The sequence below is a fragment of the Caretta caretta genome, chromosome 11, assembly GCF_965140235.1.
Source record: "Caretta caretta isolate rCarCar2 chromosome 11, rCarCar1.hap1, whole genome shotgun sequence".
Taxonomy (NCBI): Eukaryota; Metazoa; Chordata; order Testudines; family Cheloniidae; genus Caretta; species Caretta caretta.
In genome coordinates, this window is record NC_134216.1 from 60,534,761 (window position 1) to 60,551,745 (window position 16,985).

At 39.8% G+C, this 16,985-nt stretch overlaps 1 protein-coding gene across 3 annotated transcripts in view; it reads left to right on the top strand.

The window, feature by feature from the left end:
• BMPR2 (bone morphogenetic protein receptor type 2) overlaps positions 1 to 16,985 on the top strand; it is a 176,892-nt gene that overhangs the window by 48,336 nt on the left and 111,571 nt on the right. The window contains exon 1 of one of the 3 annotated variants that reach the window (XM_075118083.1): positions 2,790 to 3,126. The exons of the other annotated variants lie outside the window; for them this stretch is intronic. The gene's annotated coding sequence lies outside the window, so the exon portion shown is untranslated. Of the gene's footprint in view, positions 1 to 2,789; positions 3,127 to 16,985 lie in introns of those variants that run through there. 3 annotated transcript variants of the gene reach the window in all.

A 16,985-nucleotide genomic window follows, 5' to 3' on the forward strand; every position in this document is an offset into this window, starting at 1 on the left:
GGTTTTCTGCTTCAGTTGACAGCAATATTATATACAATTCCAATTTAATTTGTGGTTATTATCACAGTGACAAACCTGTTTCCATGTAATCTGGTTTCTGTAACATTCTTCTGTGCTAATCCAAACCATGCTTTATCACCACCTTTGCAGGAAGTGGGCTTGCCAATTATGCTTCTGGTTTGTTGTGTTTTTTTTTTCCCCTTATTTCTTTTCCATTTCCCTTTATGACCACCTGTCTAAGGAAACTGGCATGTGGCTACTTCAGTTTTGCTACTACTGCACTACTGACTTAAATATGTAAACTCAGCAAAATATCTGAATAATACTGCATTTGGAGGGCATGTTTTGGAATGTACTATACAGGAAGAAAAGCCTTAATGTCACACGTCAATCATAGACATCTTTTCCTTTTCACAAGAAATCATAACAAAGAGGACTGTTTGCTCTCTTAGTGTTGAGAGCATTTATTATGCCTCAAATTCCTACTTGCTAGGGGCTCCTCCTTAGTCAATCTGCATCACATATGGGTGGTCTGTTGGTCTCAGGGAATATCCATTTGGTCCCTGGAGATTTTGGTCCTGAGGGAGTTTCCTTCTACTTTTATTTGACATTACAAACAATATGTAGTGCATCTTCTGATGCAGCATTTGAACTGCAGATGTTGCAGGCTGCCTTTCCTAGGTAGCTCTAGTCTTAGGGTCTGGTCTGGCATTATGCTAAGGAAGGGTAATTTCTTAAATTTTTTAAGGTTTCTTTAAACATTTTTATGTCCCCTAGATATCCTGGGCAGTTAGGCTGAGATGATAGGATTGTTCTTTGATTTCTTGTTGATAGTTTACTATAGTTACTGCTAGACTGTTCAGCTGGAGCTTGGCAACCAAGAGGAACTGTATGTACGGAGAGTCTGGTCCCCTCTCCATCTCTTCGAATAAAAGTGGTGAATTTGGAAGAAATGAGGGAATATAGCAATCTATATATTCAATTCAGGGAGTCCCTTGCATATGTGGATTGAAGTTATCTTTGGGGGGAATTTTTGAGGCTTTTTAGCTGGGCTTTGGTTTGAGTCCTCTAATTGGCACTGGATCAGAAACAACTAAGCTGCAATATTAATTTAACAGGTTTTATAAATGTATATAGAGACATATAAGTACTTTTCTAAATAGAATCAAATTAAATAATGATAGTTTGTATTGTTTGGGTCAGCCCTGTAGCTGGGGCCTTTAAAGAGGCGTAATCATTCTAGAGCACTATCTTACAAGTAGATGTAGTGTGAATGTGCATTATTTTGTTAACTGTTTTAATTTTTGATGAGATGTGCTGATATTACAATGTCTAGCAAGTTATATTGAACATTGTCAGACTCATTAGATTACTGCTTTATTTCATTAGTTCAAAGCATCAGTACTTTGATTATGGTGAAAACATGTATTTACTATTTGCCCAGCCAGAGTAGGGTAGAAAATACATTAGAACTGTTGAATTGTTGTTAATGTAACAGTTTTGTCTTGGCTGCTGCAGATGTCTGTTTTAAAGACATACATTTCTAAATCTGAAAAATGGCATCAAGTTCCTTTTACCCACTGTACAATTGTAATACTGCTGTAAACTTTTAAATCTGTGTAATACTTCAGTCAAACTGTGTTAATTATAACGCATTAAAGATTCTGGTTATGATGGAGGAAAAAGGATTGAAATTACACTAGATTAATTTAGCAATATATGGGATACATTATTTTCAGAGTCCTCGTTTGTCTCTTACTTCTCTTTGGAAGTAAAGCCCTGCTGTCAGGCACAGATTTGCCTGTGGTTCCTGTCTATTTGATGGAGGCTGTTTGTGGTGCTGGAGAGGCATCTGTAATGCTGGGGAGTTGCCAGGACCTCATTAAGTGCATCTTGGATCACAGCCAGACGTTCAATGTAGTTGAGCCTCAGCATTTTCTCTGAGAACCAAGGGAAGCAATTGGAAAAGGAGGAGGGGAAAGGAAGAAAAGTCCTCTTCACCTATGTATTGCTGTGTTTTATTGTGTTAAATGGGTGTAGCTGAACTCTTGGAATTAAATTAAGCCCTTAACTTCTACAAACCTGTTGTAAAGCTGAATAGAGCAACCCCTGGCCCCCTCCCCTCTCTCTCTCTCTTTTTTTTTTGTGTTAATGAGACACAACAATTGTAATAGGGCATTCAAACTTCTGTCCTTCAATACTGTTAATAAAAGTGACTTTTCTTTTGCAGTTTTATGACCCAGATGAGAATGAAGAAAACGATTGTTTGGAGGACTCTTTAAACATGACCAGTGTAGCAAAATAAGGCAGTTTAAAAGATCCTTTGTGAAGTTGTTTAGGCCTCAAATTTTCCATATCTTTAAAATTGTACATTCTGTTGAAAAGGAAATATGTCAGTTGATCCTTGTGTCCTTTAAATTGCTCACTGTAAGAGTAAATGATGTGAATGAAATGCTAATGTACATACATTTGTGCATAACTTCCTGTAATGCACATGCCTGTTTTTCTTTAAGGTATATAATATGTGCAATAATTAAAATATTATATACTTCAATTACACAGCTGGAGAAATAAATGTTTAACTGAATGCAAGAGGCCATATTTTAAGATCTTTTTAGATATTTGAGACCTAAAGCAACTCAGTGCTTTTGAGATCAAACAAGAAAGTTGGTAGCTTTCTGAAATGACGTTCTTCTAACTTAGAAGGAAAAAGTAGAATGCAACCTATGATCATACTACTAAACTAAATTCAAGATATTAAAAAGTACATCTTTGTGGTGCTGATGTAGCTTTGAGTTGTGCTGGCCATAAAAAGCTCTTTGTACAGACAGAGGGTAGAAAGTACTGTCTTATCAAATGTTTTGAACAACTCGCATGTAAAGTTGTACACTGAGACTATCTAAGCGTGAAGGCAACCCAGAATAGTTTAGTGTTCAGCAGTTATGTGATTATAATGTGAATTGATCTCATTGAATGGCTTGGAAGAGTGTGTTACTTGGATACGCCTCAATCAGTCTCTTCTGTGTCTTCCTCACACCCCTTCCCACAAAGTCTCCAGTACTGATTGAAAAAAGACATGAAAATTAGCTACAGTGTGATACTATCCAGCACTGTCAACTGTGAAAGGTACTATTTGTTCATGTTAGCTGATTTGTTATGTAAATTAGCAGTATAAATCTCTTCCAGGGTTTTAAAATTTTGTTTCTTTTGCAAATACCTGAGTTTTAAACTAATACTGGGAGATCTAATAGCATATCTAGGAAAACAGCAGTCTGGCCAGCACAGCTGGGCCAGAGGGAGATCATTTTTCCTGGAGGAATGGTGGATTTTGTTGTTATTGATTGTTGTATGTATATGGTAAACTTCCATACAGCACAGTTTTTGTTGTATACTGTGAAAATGGAAATTAAAATTTGCCAAGTTATTTATGATACTGGATTGCAAAGTACACGGAGACATAAAATTTAATGTACTCACAAATGCCCACAAACGAATCCATTTGTAGCAAAGCTTTCAGAACAAGTTGAGCTGTTTGTTGTTGCTGTGAGTACACTACAGCTTTTCTGTGAAATTTACAAGCAATTATTGTGGACAGCTTTGCCCATTTTATGTTCCATGCTTATTTTTTAGTATAAGATTTTTGTACAGCAATTAATATGTACTGTAGGTATTTACTTGACATCACTGTTTAAGATATGGGAGTTATTCTCATATTTTATTTGAGCTCGTGAAAATGCTTCAAATTGAGATGAACTATAGTCAGAGAAATTGGACACTGGTAAACACTGTTGCTCTTTGTACAGCAGCAGATTGGTTAATAGATTCATGCTGCTGCTCTCTGCAAAGGAGCCAGGTCAGAACAAGAGGCCCACTGTTCCTGAGTGTTCGAAGATGTTGGGATCTTTCTCTGGGGACAGTTGGGCAACCCACGGTTGTTGGGTGTTCTGGGTTTTTTTGGTTTGGTTTTTTTTACTACTTTTTTTTTTGGCAGTGCAAGCTGTAATATTGATGAATGATTAAAACACTTTTAAAAAGAAGCATTGAATTTGTGTAAAACCATTCTGCAGTGTCTGAAAGAAAACTTTGTTACTTTCGTGTTATTTCTTTCCTCTCATTGACACTTGTTGGTTGGTTGGTTTTTGTTTTGGTTGCTGTTAGGATTCTTAAAAAAGGCTGCTTGATCGACTTATTATTTAGTCTACCTGAACTGTTGCCACCTCTCACAAAGTAAGACTTCTTTTTAAAAAAAAATATTGGTTTAAACAAGGATAAACAAATCAGTGCAAGCAAAGGAGTCCGCTGGACAACCAAAAAGTAATACATGGGCTGATAAGAGCTGACCAGCATTTCAAGTCGTGCCGTAATTTACCAGATTTCTTCCGAGAGCCCTCCATTTAAAAAAAATACTTTGTAGGCTAATAATGTTAGTATATACCAGAGTACTGATATGTTTGCTGTTAAAATAAATTTTAGTTATGCAAACTTTTGTAACCCCCAACGAGATTACATAGATTCCTGGGACCCTGTGTGCTGGCAGCTCAGGAAGAGGCACACTGTCCCTAGTAGGGAGGGGGAGCCAAGGCAGACTCAGAGCCTGCCCAGCAACCAATACGGAGTGAGAGGCCCTCCCAGTGAGCTGAGAAAAGGGGAGAAGCCATTTTGGAGTCAGTCCGGAGCCAGCCAGGAAAAGGGCAGGACTGGCTGAGTGGGGAGCTGGTGAGTCCCAGGCCTGCATGCCGGGTTCCCTCTGAGAACAGGCCTCTAGGGACCTAACAGCAGATCGCTTAGCTGGGTTTTTTCTTCCCCACTGATGATTCCCAATTTGTAGAGTTTGCTGGGAAACTTCCCCAGCCAGGCTGAGTTCACCCTCCAGCTTAGGGTGACCAGGTGAAACAGACAAAATATCGGAACACGTGGGGGAAGCAAAAAAAAAAAAAAAGCGCGGCTGAAGCAGAGTTGCCGAAGCAAAAAAAATCCAAAAACCTGCCGGAGCGGCCAGGGCCACAGTATCGGGACAAATGACATCCCAACATGCATTGGTTGGGATGCAGGACAAAGAACTAAAAATTGGGACAGTCCCGATTTTATCGGGACGTCTGGTCACCTGACTCCAGCTCCCTAGATGAGACCAGTCACCTCATGGTCAGCTCTGCTCTGTCTGCTAGTCCAGGGAAATCCTGGGACCGACGCAGCCTGATTTCTGCCTAAAGGAAGATCCCTGCCAGCAGAGAGCAGCCCCTCTGCAGTGATTGAGGAGTCCAGAGTCATCTTCGAACCTGCGGGATCATTCATGGAATTTGTGAGTGCACCATCTTTTAGTTAGTTAGTCAGGTAATTTGTTTTGGGGCCCACCTACTCTCTGAACTATGTCCTCAAGCCAGGGAGTAAGGGTTTGAAGATTTTTATAACCTGCTGCATATTACATCTGTGGAGGGATTTGCCACCTTCTCCCACTTGTGAGTCCTTTGGGCTGTACTGTACCCAGTCAGCCACACTGCTAAACCACTGCAAAGAAGAATTTTGTGGTTATAGGTTGTCAAGGGCCCCAGCAAAGTATGCGTACCAATGGGACACTTATTTTACATTTGCTACATCAAGTCACGGGTATTTTCAGTGTGGGCACCGGTCGCCCTAAAAATAGTGTTTTACCCTGTTATGTTGTATTTGTCTCCTGTTTAATATAATTATTGTGTTGAATATATTGTATGTGTTTGTGTTATTTATTGGAAGTCTCCAACTATCTGGCAAGTAAGTGGGAATTACCTTGTAGTTAAAATTCTCCGCCCAAGCTGCCCTGGGAACCCTGCCAGGAAGGAGCGAGTGGGGTGAAGGCACCGCCAAATAATTTCATTGAAAAAAGAAAAGAAAATGCACCCTGCTAAGTGGGTGGTGGAATCCAAAAAAACCCAAACCTGTAAGCAAATTGGCATTAAAGGAGGTGACCAGGTAGAGAGGGGGTGCTACACTTTGAAATTATTTGGAGCAAAAAAAATAAAAGTTCAGAAACATTGGCGCACACGCTGGAAAAACTGCATTTGTTATACTTAGTTTTTTTGGCTATTGATTTTTCATATATCTGTCTCTGCCATCTAGAAAAAATGCCTGGTTGTTGGTAATGGTTGGTGGGAAATGATTTTGACCACTGCAGCACACTCATTTATTAAGGAAAGGACAGGAATTAGGTACTTGGAGGAAGTATGGAAATATATGATATTAAAAACAAATGATGAGGTAGTCCCTCTATACATCATCACATCTCATTAGTTTTATAAATAAATTTTTTTTGTGATCACTGAGTCAAATTAATGTGCAAAATAGTTTCATTTCCATTACACATACATCTGACTACAGGAGTATTCCTATTATATGACAAAGGATGAATATAGGACTTCGGAAGACTCAGATAAGGAAAAACTATGTTAAAAAGGGAACTATATTTAATTTCCATTTTAACTATCTCATTATCCCTCCTTAAAAGCGTAAAGTACTTAAAACAAAATTTAGCCAGTTGGATCTTTGAACTGTTGATTTGGATTTTTTTTTTAAAACCGTAGATGATACACCTTTCTCGCTGTAATAATTGGAGTCAACATTTTGATTTGGTGTGGCTTCCACTGGAATGCTCAAAATCAGATTGCAAGCTGTCAGGGTTCCCTCCCCACTCTGAACTCTAGGGTACAGATGTGGGGACCCACATGAAAGACCCCACTAAGCTTATCTCTAAAAACTTCCCGAAGGCACACATTCTTCCTTGTCCTTGGAACGATATCGCTGCCACCACCAAGTGAGTTAAACAAAGATTTAGGAAAAGGACCACTTGGAGTTCCTGTTTCCCCAAAATATCCCCCCAAGCCCATTCACCCCCTTTCCTGGGGAGGCTTGAGAGTAAACAAGGTGAGCACAGACCAGCCCCTTGGGTTTCTAGGACACTAAAAACCAATCAGTTTCTTAAATCAGAACTTTATTATAAAGAAAAAAGTAAAAAGTACCTCTGTAAAATCAGGATGGAAGGTAATTTTACAGGATAATCAGATTCAAAACACAGGATTCCCCTCTAGACAAAACTTTAAAGTTACAGAAAAAAACAGGAATAAACCTCCCTCTTAGCCTAGAGAAAATTCAGAAGCTAAAACAAAAGATAATCTAACACATTTCCTTCCTATTACTTACAATTTGTAATCTTAGATGCTTAGTTCAGGTATGGCCTCAGGAGATGTATTTTCCCTGCCCTGGTTCCTCGCTGTCCCGGAGAGAACACAAAGAAACACAAAACAAAAACCTTCCCCCACAGATTTGAAAGTGTCTTCTCCCATTATTGGTCCTTTTGGTCAGGTGCCAACCAGGTTATCTGAGCTTCTTAACCCTTCATAGGTAAAGGAGGGATTTCATGCTACCCTTAGCTGTATTTTTATGATACAAGCCTATACAGCCAGCCTCCTGGATCTGTGACTCCTATACCCATGGGCCCCTCCGTCCTTTTTTGCTCCTAGAAATAGTATGGCTAGAGTGTAGCAAACAATTTAAAATTAATAATTTTATCCATTGAATACTCTTTCTGGTCATAATTTCCGCAGTAGATTATGGTTTCCTTGAATTTATTCAAATATCTAAAATATTTTTTACTCTGATATTCAAAATTTGAACGTTCTTTCTTGCAACTGGTTAGTCCAGTTACACTACATTTTTACTGTTTCTTGCTTGTGTACCAGAAGTGCGTATATATTCATCCAATTTTGCACATGCGGATTTAAAATTTGGTTTCCTTAAATATCTGTCTGTGACTTTTTGAAATTTGCTATTTGCAAACATTTTTGTCAGTGAAATCTAATTGCTCAGTTGTTCCTGGAAAGTGAACACACAGATTGTAAGCAAGACAAGCACATTCATTTTAATATTTCAAAAAATGTGAAAAATTGTTTTTCATTCATAGTTATGGTTATTCCAGCTTTTAATTATTTAAAAACTTATTTTAGATGTTATTACTCAAGCCCCACACCAGCATCCTGAATGTATTTTAAAAACACACGAAATTAAGAGATGCAAAGTAAAAATGGAACAAAGCAACAGCTTTTCTTCATCACGGGTAGTGACAAATACAGCATAAAACCTCCCATTGAATTTTCTCACTAATGGGAAATCCCACACTTCATTGCTTCAGTCCTTCACCAAAGCCTGCTCAAAAGGATGGGCTTTGCTGTGTGTCTTTCAGGTCAGCAAATCCAGGCTATTTTGGACTTCGGGGCATAGAGCATTTCAAAGGAAACAGGATATTACCAAACAAAGAGGCATCAGGCTCAGGGAACTTTGATAGCAATTGTGGCAGGATGACCTAGCACATTTAAATAATGTCTAGCCCTTTTCTTTGCAAAGATAGTCTTGAAAATGTAAACTGATTACTAGGATTGAAAGGTTTTTTTTTTTCCCCACTGCTTTTCATCCTTACTCTGAAGGAGAATCAGCAGGGATGGGCCCAATGGGGAATCCCTGAACTCCTTTCAGGTTTGCAGAGAGCCGTCATTTTGGGGTGAGCCTGTGTTGGGATTCCTTCCAAGACCTTTCTAATTGGACTATCCAGAACACCTTGTTCAGTTCTGGAGGAACACTTTGTACAGTTGTCTGGGATCCAAAAAACTGAGTTCAACTCCAGCTCATGACTCAGATTACTTTTATTAGGCGTGTAACAGCTCTTTTTTTCCATGTTGACCCAGGCCCAGGTGCAGGTAATTTAGGTTCAGGGTGAAACCACAATCACAATTCATGTCACACGCTACATAGTTTATATACATCTTTCCTATTAACATCTATGCTTCTTGCATGTAAGGACCAGCTGCTTTGCGGCTTGCATAAGGCAAACTCATCAGGTCAGTGTGTTTCTGCCTACTTTGTTTATTATAAACATATTCACAATAGTTAGTTGTTTCAGAAATTACTTGTTCGAGCTTGTTCAGCAGTTACTAGTTACTTGTTCGAGCTTGTCTTGTCTTAACTTGTGCCTGTTCATGTCAGCTAAATTATCCCTACAACCTGTTTAAAACAAAAAACAAACACACACAAACAAAAAACCCTCCACCCACAAAAATATTTTCCCCCTTTTCCCCACCCATAAGAAATAATACTCCTAACCACCCATGAGCGTCTGCTATGACTAAATATTTTCAGGACGACTAGAGGGAAGATTAGTTGAAGCACCTGAAAACTTAACTGAGGTCATTTATATGAAATGGAGGGGGAAAGGGGTGACTTTTCAGGCCCTAACCTGCTTCCTGCTGCAAGGTTATTTGGATAATTGACCCTTGGACAACTCATGTAAATATTAGCATCTGAGCCTTCCACAACCAGCTGGGGTACCTTACCCTGTAACAGAAGATTGAAGGTTCTTCCCCAAATCTTCATTTGTAGCTGATCCTATGGGAAGATTGGACTCTTATTTTTGAGGGATGATGGAAAAGGTGGTAAATTGTGTCCAAGGCTCACCCTAAAAACCTAGATATATATATTGCTTTTTGTTGGTTCCAGACCCTGTGAGTGTTACATTACCGAAGCTTCAAAAGTAAGTTGCTGCAGCAGAGCTTTCTACTATGTTTTTTTTTTTTTAAATGGTGTATAGAGCCAGCGCATAGAACACCAAAAAAAGTGACGTGTTGAGAGAGAAACAGTTTCAGATCAGTGTAGATCTTTAGTATAAGGCTGGTTAGGGAGGTTTTTTTAATTACCTGCTTTATCCATATGAGGCAACTTTAAAAATGTCAGTGTGGTCTCTCCCCTGCTCCATGCAAGTATTAATAATAAATTTCTTCTAAGGCTTTTGTAGTCAGGACTGTGAATTCTTGTGAATTTCTGGTGTAGGCAGGATAGGATTAGGGTGTATCTCAGCAGAAGGTGATTGTGGGGTGCATAGATCCTGTGGGATTCTGATGTTTAAGATGCTTTACAGACTGGTTCCTGCTCTGAGAAGCTTAAGTCTAATGTAGATTATAACACAGCAAGACATTTTAGTGTCCTACTTCTTCCACTTCATCTTCTGTTCCATTTTTAATTAATTTGATAGTAAATTCAAGATGATTGTGTTGAAAAGGAATGGAGAGCTCTAGAATCTGTATCAACTTTTAGCTTGAGATTGTATGAGATTTACAATTTGTATCGGATTTACAATTTTGAGTTGAATATCCGTATTTGAAACTTAATTGGGTGTTCATTTTTTACATAAATTGTACTAGATTATTAATGTCATAATGTGTACACTAGAGGATGACAGAAGTGAAGAAGTGGATCAGAGCTGCTGATCTAACAGATTTGTGGTATTGTGGGATTCTGACCTCTGCTTTTGCCAACTCTCCTGTTTAGTGTGGTGTTTAGATCTGCTATTTTTGGGAGAGAACTACTAAAGTAAGCCTTTCTACCCCTCAAAAAACTTCACATACCCCTCCATTTCATTTGAAAGAATATTGGAAAGGAGATTTTCCCGTTGTTACTCACTGCACACACTATACCAGTGGTACTATTTTCTTTCTTTTGTCTAACATAAATGCATTTATAAGGGCATAAATAAACAAATTTATTTAGTGCTGCTGGATGTGTCCATTGCTACAAATGTTTAAAGCATATATTTACTACAGTTGCGTGAATCCTTAAACAATGCTGAAATGTGTAGTTTGGCATGAAGAATAGGCTTTACAGGCTATCACATATTGCAAATTCCTTTTGTCTCTTAAGACTAGCTTAAAAGCAAGACAACACAATGGTGTCATCTTTTCTGCCTTTCAGAGGGATTTTTATGGTAACATTCATCACTAAACCATTTCATGATGTTGGTACAAAAAGGCTATTATGTTTAGTTTGAAGGTCACTAAAACATTGCTACTGTACAGTAAGGGAATCTGTTCTCTCTTTAGTGTACATATAAACATGAAAAGATGTAACATGCATATATTGAGTAAAACTATAGCAAATGTTCTCAAACTATTTCATCACGTGGGCCTCATTTTAATACAGATTTTCAAAAACTCCATTTTTGAGTGTGCACTCCTCTCCTCTCCTCTCCGTCATGATGACTGTCTGGCATCTTGTTCGTGATCACATATAGCCCTTGTGGCAACTACCCCAATTGCTTAGATGAAAAAAAGGAAAGTAGTTTATGTATTTTTAGCTGTCTGTTAATACAATTGAGCCACTAGGAACAAGGAGGAGAACTGGTACCATGTGACCAGCCAGCTTTCTGTGGACCATGGTTTGAGAGTCACTAAAATATAGGCTAAGTGGTACATGCATAGCTAAGTAGAAAGACCAGTCTGGTGTGTGGATAGGTATGAAATAAATCTTCATAGAATGCAGTTATTTACCATACTCATTCACTGGTATGTGTTATCCCCAAACTCTAACCTTCATCTGTTTGTGTATTTAGATTGTACACACTCTTGGCAGGGACTGTCTATCTTTGGCTCTCTCATTTTGTTTTTGAGATGTCCAGCACCCCATACAGTGGAGCCCCAAATCCCAACTGTGGCCTGGAAGTGCTACAGTAGTACTTGAATACCTCAATAAATATTCTAAAGTGACAAATAAAATGTAAGTTTTTAAAAACAAAGCTGTTTTTAAGTAATCAGAAATCCGTTAATGAATTAAACCCCACGTAAATGGGGATTTACATTCGAAACACTGAAGCATCCTCGATATATTAATAGGAGTCAGAGTGTAGTGACTGGGAGTTTTCTGATGCATTGAATAAATTGATACTTAATTTTCTAGCATCCAATGATATGCTAGATTATTCACAGAAGAAATAAGTCCCCATACAATTTGTTTACAATAAAGATTTAGAGACGCTGCAATGGGTGAGGGGGACACACAGTAAGGAAGGAGAGGGGATAGGGTGAGGAACGACAAGGATAACCGTAGTACAACCATGTGATTACTCTCTTTAAAGTGTGCACACATGTTGGTGATGTTTAAAAGAACCAAACTGTTTGTTAAGGCAAAGTTATAGTAAAACATTAACAATACATCTTGTTCAGGCTCAGGTTAATATTAAAAGAACCTCACTAAAGATTCTGATTTGCTGGATGGGGAACCTTCCTCTGAGTACAGTAGAAAGTATTTAGATTTCTAAATACTTATCCTCCTTTTTGTGCTTCCTTTGTGTTTGCTCTTTGTGTGAAAGCTTGTCCATTATGAGAACAGTCCATATTTCACTGTACACATACATAGGAGGAATTTTTTCAGTAATGAGCAATATGGAGTCTAACTGCCATCAATAACAAAATTTAATTAACTTGTCTTTCTGTTTAAAATGCAGATCCTTTATAGGAATATTAAGTAAGCAGGTCAGGGGATCTCTAGAAAACTGCCATTTTGTCATAAGAGGTATCTCTTTAATAATTTCCTCCGAAAACCAAATAATTCTGGGACACAACCACCAGATGTTTAAGTATGTTCCCTTTTCTCTGCAACCCCTCCAACTGTGCATGTCCCTAGTAGCAAAAATATGATGGAACTTAACTGGAGTCAAATGCCATCTATACAGTAATTTATAAAAAATTTCTGCATCAGCTACATAAAGTGAAATTGTATATCTCCTTTCCTATATAGACACCTAGTCATCTAGATCCATTTCTCTGAATCCTTCTCCCGTCTTTTCATCTGGGTTGTTTTCTTATCGACATCTTTTTCAATTGAAATTGTATACATCTTAGGAATTAAGACTTTTTTTGTTCCGACGTGCTCCTGGGTTAACTCCTGAAATATCACCAAAGGTGTAGAGAGTCACCTCATACTTAGATTTCAGAATAAAATGTTTGACTTGTAAATATTGAAAATATGGGATCTTTGTTGTTTACATTCTTCTGTAACTGTTGGAACAGTTGTCCAAATGGAATAACCACAATGAATAGTCACTTTGATATCTCCTGGGGATAGATAAATACCTGATTATTAATGAAAATAGTGAAGAGGGAGAGAATCTTGGTCACAAGAATTTAGAAAATCTGTCCAAAGCTGATAAAGTGATCTGGATGAAGAATGGGTGAATTTTTAATTTTGATGACCTAAAATTCTTTTTAATGTAGCCATTACTATGAATAGCTATGTTTGGACTCTAATCTAAGTTATTTGCTCTAATCACGAAGGCATTTTGATGTCCTTTACCAAATGGCTTCATTGGTAAAGCAAACGGGGGATAATGGGCAATCCTTTCTTGTACCCCTAGCCCAGGGGTAGGCAAACTTTTTGGGCCGAGGGCCACATCTGGTGGGGAAATTAAATGCAGGGCAAGGGGTTGGGGTGCAGGAGGGAGTGTGGGGTGTGGGAGGGGGTGCAGTGTGCAGGAACGGGCTCAGGGCAAGGGATTGGGGCAGAAGAGGGGTGCAGGGTGTATGAGGGGGCTCAGGGCAGAGGGTTGGGGTGCAGGAGGGGGCTGCGGCGTGGCAGGGGGCTCAGGGCAGGGGGTTGGGGTCCAGGAGGGGGGTGCGGCGTGGCAGGGGGCTCAGGGCAGGGGGTTGGGCGGGGTGCAGGAGGGGTTCAGGGTCTGGCCTGGCGCCACTTACCTAAAGCGGCTCTGGGGTGGCAGCGGCATGCACCGCGGCCAGGGCAGCCTGCCTGCCTGCCCTGGCCCTATGTCACACAGCTCTGGGAAGCGGCCGGCACCACATCCCTGCACGGCCCCGGGGGCGGGGGGGTACAGGGCTCCGCGCGCTGCCCTTGCCACGCCTCCAGGTACCTCCCCCGAAGCTCCCATTGGCCGCAGTTCCCGGTTTCCAGCCAATGGGAGCTGCGGGGGGTGGTGCCTGGAGGCAAGGGCAATGCACGGAGCCCTCTGCCTGCCCCTGGGGCCCCAGGGACATGGTGCTGGCCGCTTCTGAGAGCAGCATGGGGTCTGTGGCACTACGGGGGGCAATCCCGTGGGCAGGATCTGAAGTCCTGAGGGGCCGGATCCAGCCCGCGGGCTGTAGTTTGCACACCCCTGCCCTAGACAAATAAAAAGGAGAGGGTTGATGACTATTAACCAACACAGATGCTGAAGAATGAATATGTAGGGTCGATATGCCCCTATAAAACTAATTTCCAAAAGAAAGCCTTACCAAAATCTGTCTGAGGTATTCCCACACCATCCAGTCAAAGTCTTTCTTAGCATCCAAAGAAAGCCACTAACAGGAAGAGTTGTTAGAATTAACATTATACATCAAATTCAGAGTTCTTCAGACTATCAGAAAGATGCCTGCCAGCAATGAATCCGGATTGTTCTGGGTGAACTCATTTGGGTTAGAGGACACTCATTTGTTTGCTAGAACCTGGTCATAAATTTTAGAAATCGGTTTGTATGATGCACAATACAAATCTTTTCCTTCTTTAGGAATAATCACAATTTTTGCCTCTTTCTATGAATTTGGAATCTCATTCCCCTGCAAAATAACATTAAGCAATTCAGTTAAAACAGGGACCATTTGGTGCATTTGCTGTAGAGATCTGTAATGCTCCCCAGAAAACCTGAGACCTGGAGCTCTAAAGGATTTTAAATTCTTAATTACATTTTTCAAGGTCCTCTGCAGCAATTTGCCTATCAAGAGCTGTCACATCATCCTTTGAGAGCTGAGGAAGTTTCACAGTTCTGAAATATCTATTTATGAGTTCAGGATTTGGATGTTCTGAAATGTACAAAGTATGGAAAAAGTTTAGCAAATGTTTGAGATCTGTTTGATGCCAGTTACTTAATTTCCCTTTTTAATTTCTAATCAACAGGATGGCTGATCTCTCTCTCTCTCTCTCTCTCTCTGTTTTTTTTTTTGGAGGGGGGGAATTTTGACTCAAAGCCTATCATCTTTATTGCCTTTCTCATAATAATTTTGTTAGATATAGCTAAGTGTTCGCTCAGCCGTATCGATTTGTAACAGGTTAATCTTCCCTCTGACCTCAGTTATTTTCTTATATACTCTTTTAGATGTTGTAGATTTGTCTGCCTTCCAAACTCTGTTCTTCAAGAGCTCTTGTCTTTGTGAGGTATGATGTTTTATTTATAAGGATCACATTATAAGGATTACATTATCACCTCTTCAGCATCCCAGACAACACTCTTATTTATCCCTTCCCAATCATTTTCTTCTATATTTTTCTGGAAATTTTCTTTCAGCTCTTGAATTCTAATGGGGTTACACAACAAATCTCTGTTCATCTGGTCCTTTACCTCACTGAGTGCCGATTTTTTAATTTAATACATGAAGGAGAATACTCCCAGAATAGCTGTTTTGGCCCAGTTAGTCAAAGTCCTGGGTGACATTTTAAATGTGTAAGAATAGTGGGGAAAAATCGACTTGCTTATTGTGAATGTCATGGGAGAAATGAGTTTTCAGGAGAGATTTAAATAAGGAGAGGAATGGTTTTGCAGGGCACAGTGTGGGGGGGGAGTTCAATGTGTTGCTGACAAAATGGAAAAAAGGTGTAGTAGTACTTATGGAAGAAGTTGAAAAATAGGGTATCAAATGTGCATAATTGGAGGAGCAGTTGCGGGATGGTTACTAGGGTGGAAAAATTGTGAGACTAAATTATTTGGAGCTTTAAAGGCAAAGACAAGAAGATGGAGTTGTAGTGAAGTGGAGTGATTCAAAATGTGTAGTAATGTGGTCAGATCAGGCCAGGAAGAAAATGTTAGCTGGCATATTTTGGATGGGTGGGAAGGCTGTGGCATGTGATATGTCAAGTCTTGAACCTATGTGTGGGCGTCCCTGAATAGCTGCCACATCCTGGGCTCCACCCAATGGCTACCCAATGAAAATAGGTGGGTTGGGAAGAACATAAGAATGGCTATACTGGGTCAGACCAAAGGTCCATCCAGCCCAGTATCCTGTCTACTGATAGTGGCCAATGCCAGGTGCCCCAGAGGGAGTGAACTTAACAGGTAATGATCTAGTGATCTTTCTCCTGCCATCCATCTCCACCCTCCAGACAAGACATTCAGAGGCTAGGGACACCATTCCTTACCCATCCTGGCTAATAGCCATTAATAGACTTAACTTCCATGAATTTATCCAGTTCTCTTTTAAACCCTGTTATAGTCCTAGCCTTCACAACCTCCTCAGGCAAGGCGTTCCACAGGTTGACTGTGCACTGAGTGAAGAAGAACTTCCTTTTATTTGTTTTAAACCTGCTACCCATTAATTTCATTTGGTGGCCCCTAGTTCTTATATTATGGGAACAAGTAAATAACTTTTCCTTATTCACTTTCTCCACACCACTCCTGATTTTATATACCTCTATCATACCCCCCCTTAGTCTCCTCTTTTCCAAGCTGAAAAGTCCTAGCCCCTTTAATCTCGCCTCATGTGGGACCTGTTCCAAACCCCTAATCATTTTAGTTGCCCTTTTCTGAACCTTTTCTAATGCCAGTTATCTTTTTTGAGATGAGGGGACCACATCTGTACGCAGTATTCAAGATGTGGGCATACCATGGATTTATATAAGGGCAATAAGATATTCTCCGTCTTATTCTCTATCCCTTTTTTCATGATTCCTAACATCCTGTTTGCTTTTTTGACTGCCGCTGCACACTGCGTGGGTGTCTTCAGAGAACTATCCATGATGACTCCAAGATCTTTCTCCTGATTAGGTGTAGCTAAATTAGCCCCCATCATATTGTATGTATAGTTGGGGTTATTTTTTCTAATGTACATTACTTTATATTTATCCACATTAAATTTCATTTGACATATTGTTGCTCAGTCACTTAGTTTTGAGAGATCTTTTTGAAGTTCTTCACAACCTGCTTTGGTCTTAACTCTCTTGAGCAGTTTAATACCGTCTGCAAACTTAGCCACCTCACTGTTTACCCCTTTCTCCAAATCATTTATGCATAAGTTGAATAGGATTGGTCCTAGGACTGACCCTTGGGGAACACCACTAGTTACCCCTCTCCATTCTGAAAATTTACCCTTTATTCCTACCCTTAGTTCCCTGTCTTTTAACCAGTTCTCAATCCATGAAAGGATCTTCCCTCTTACCCC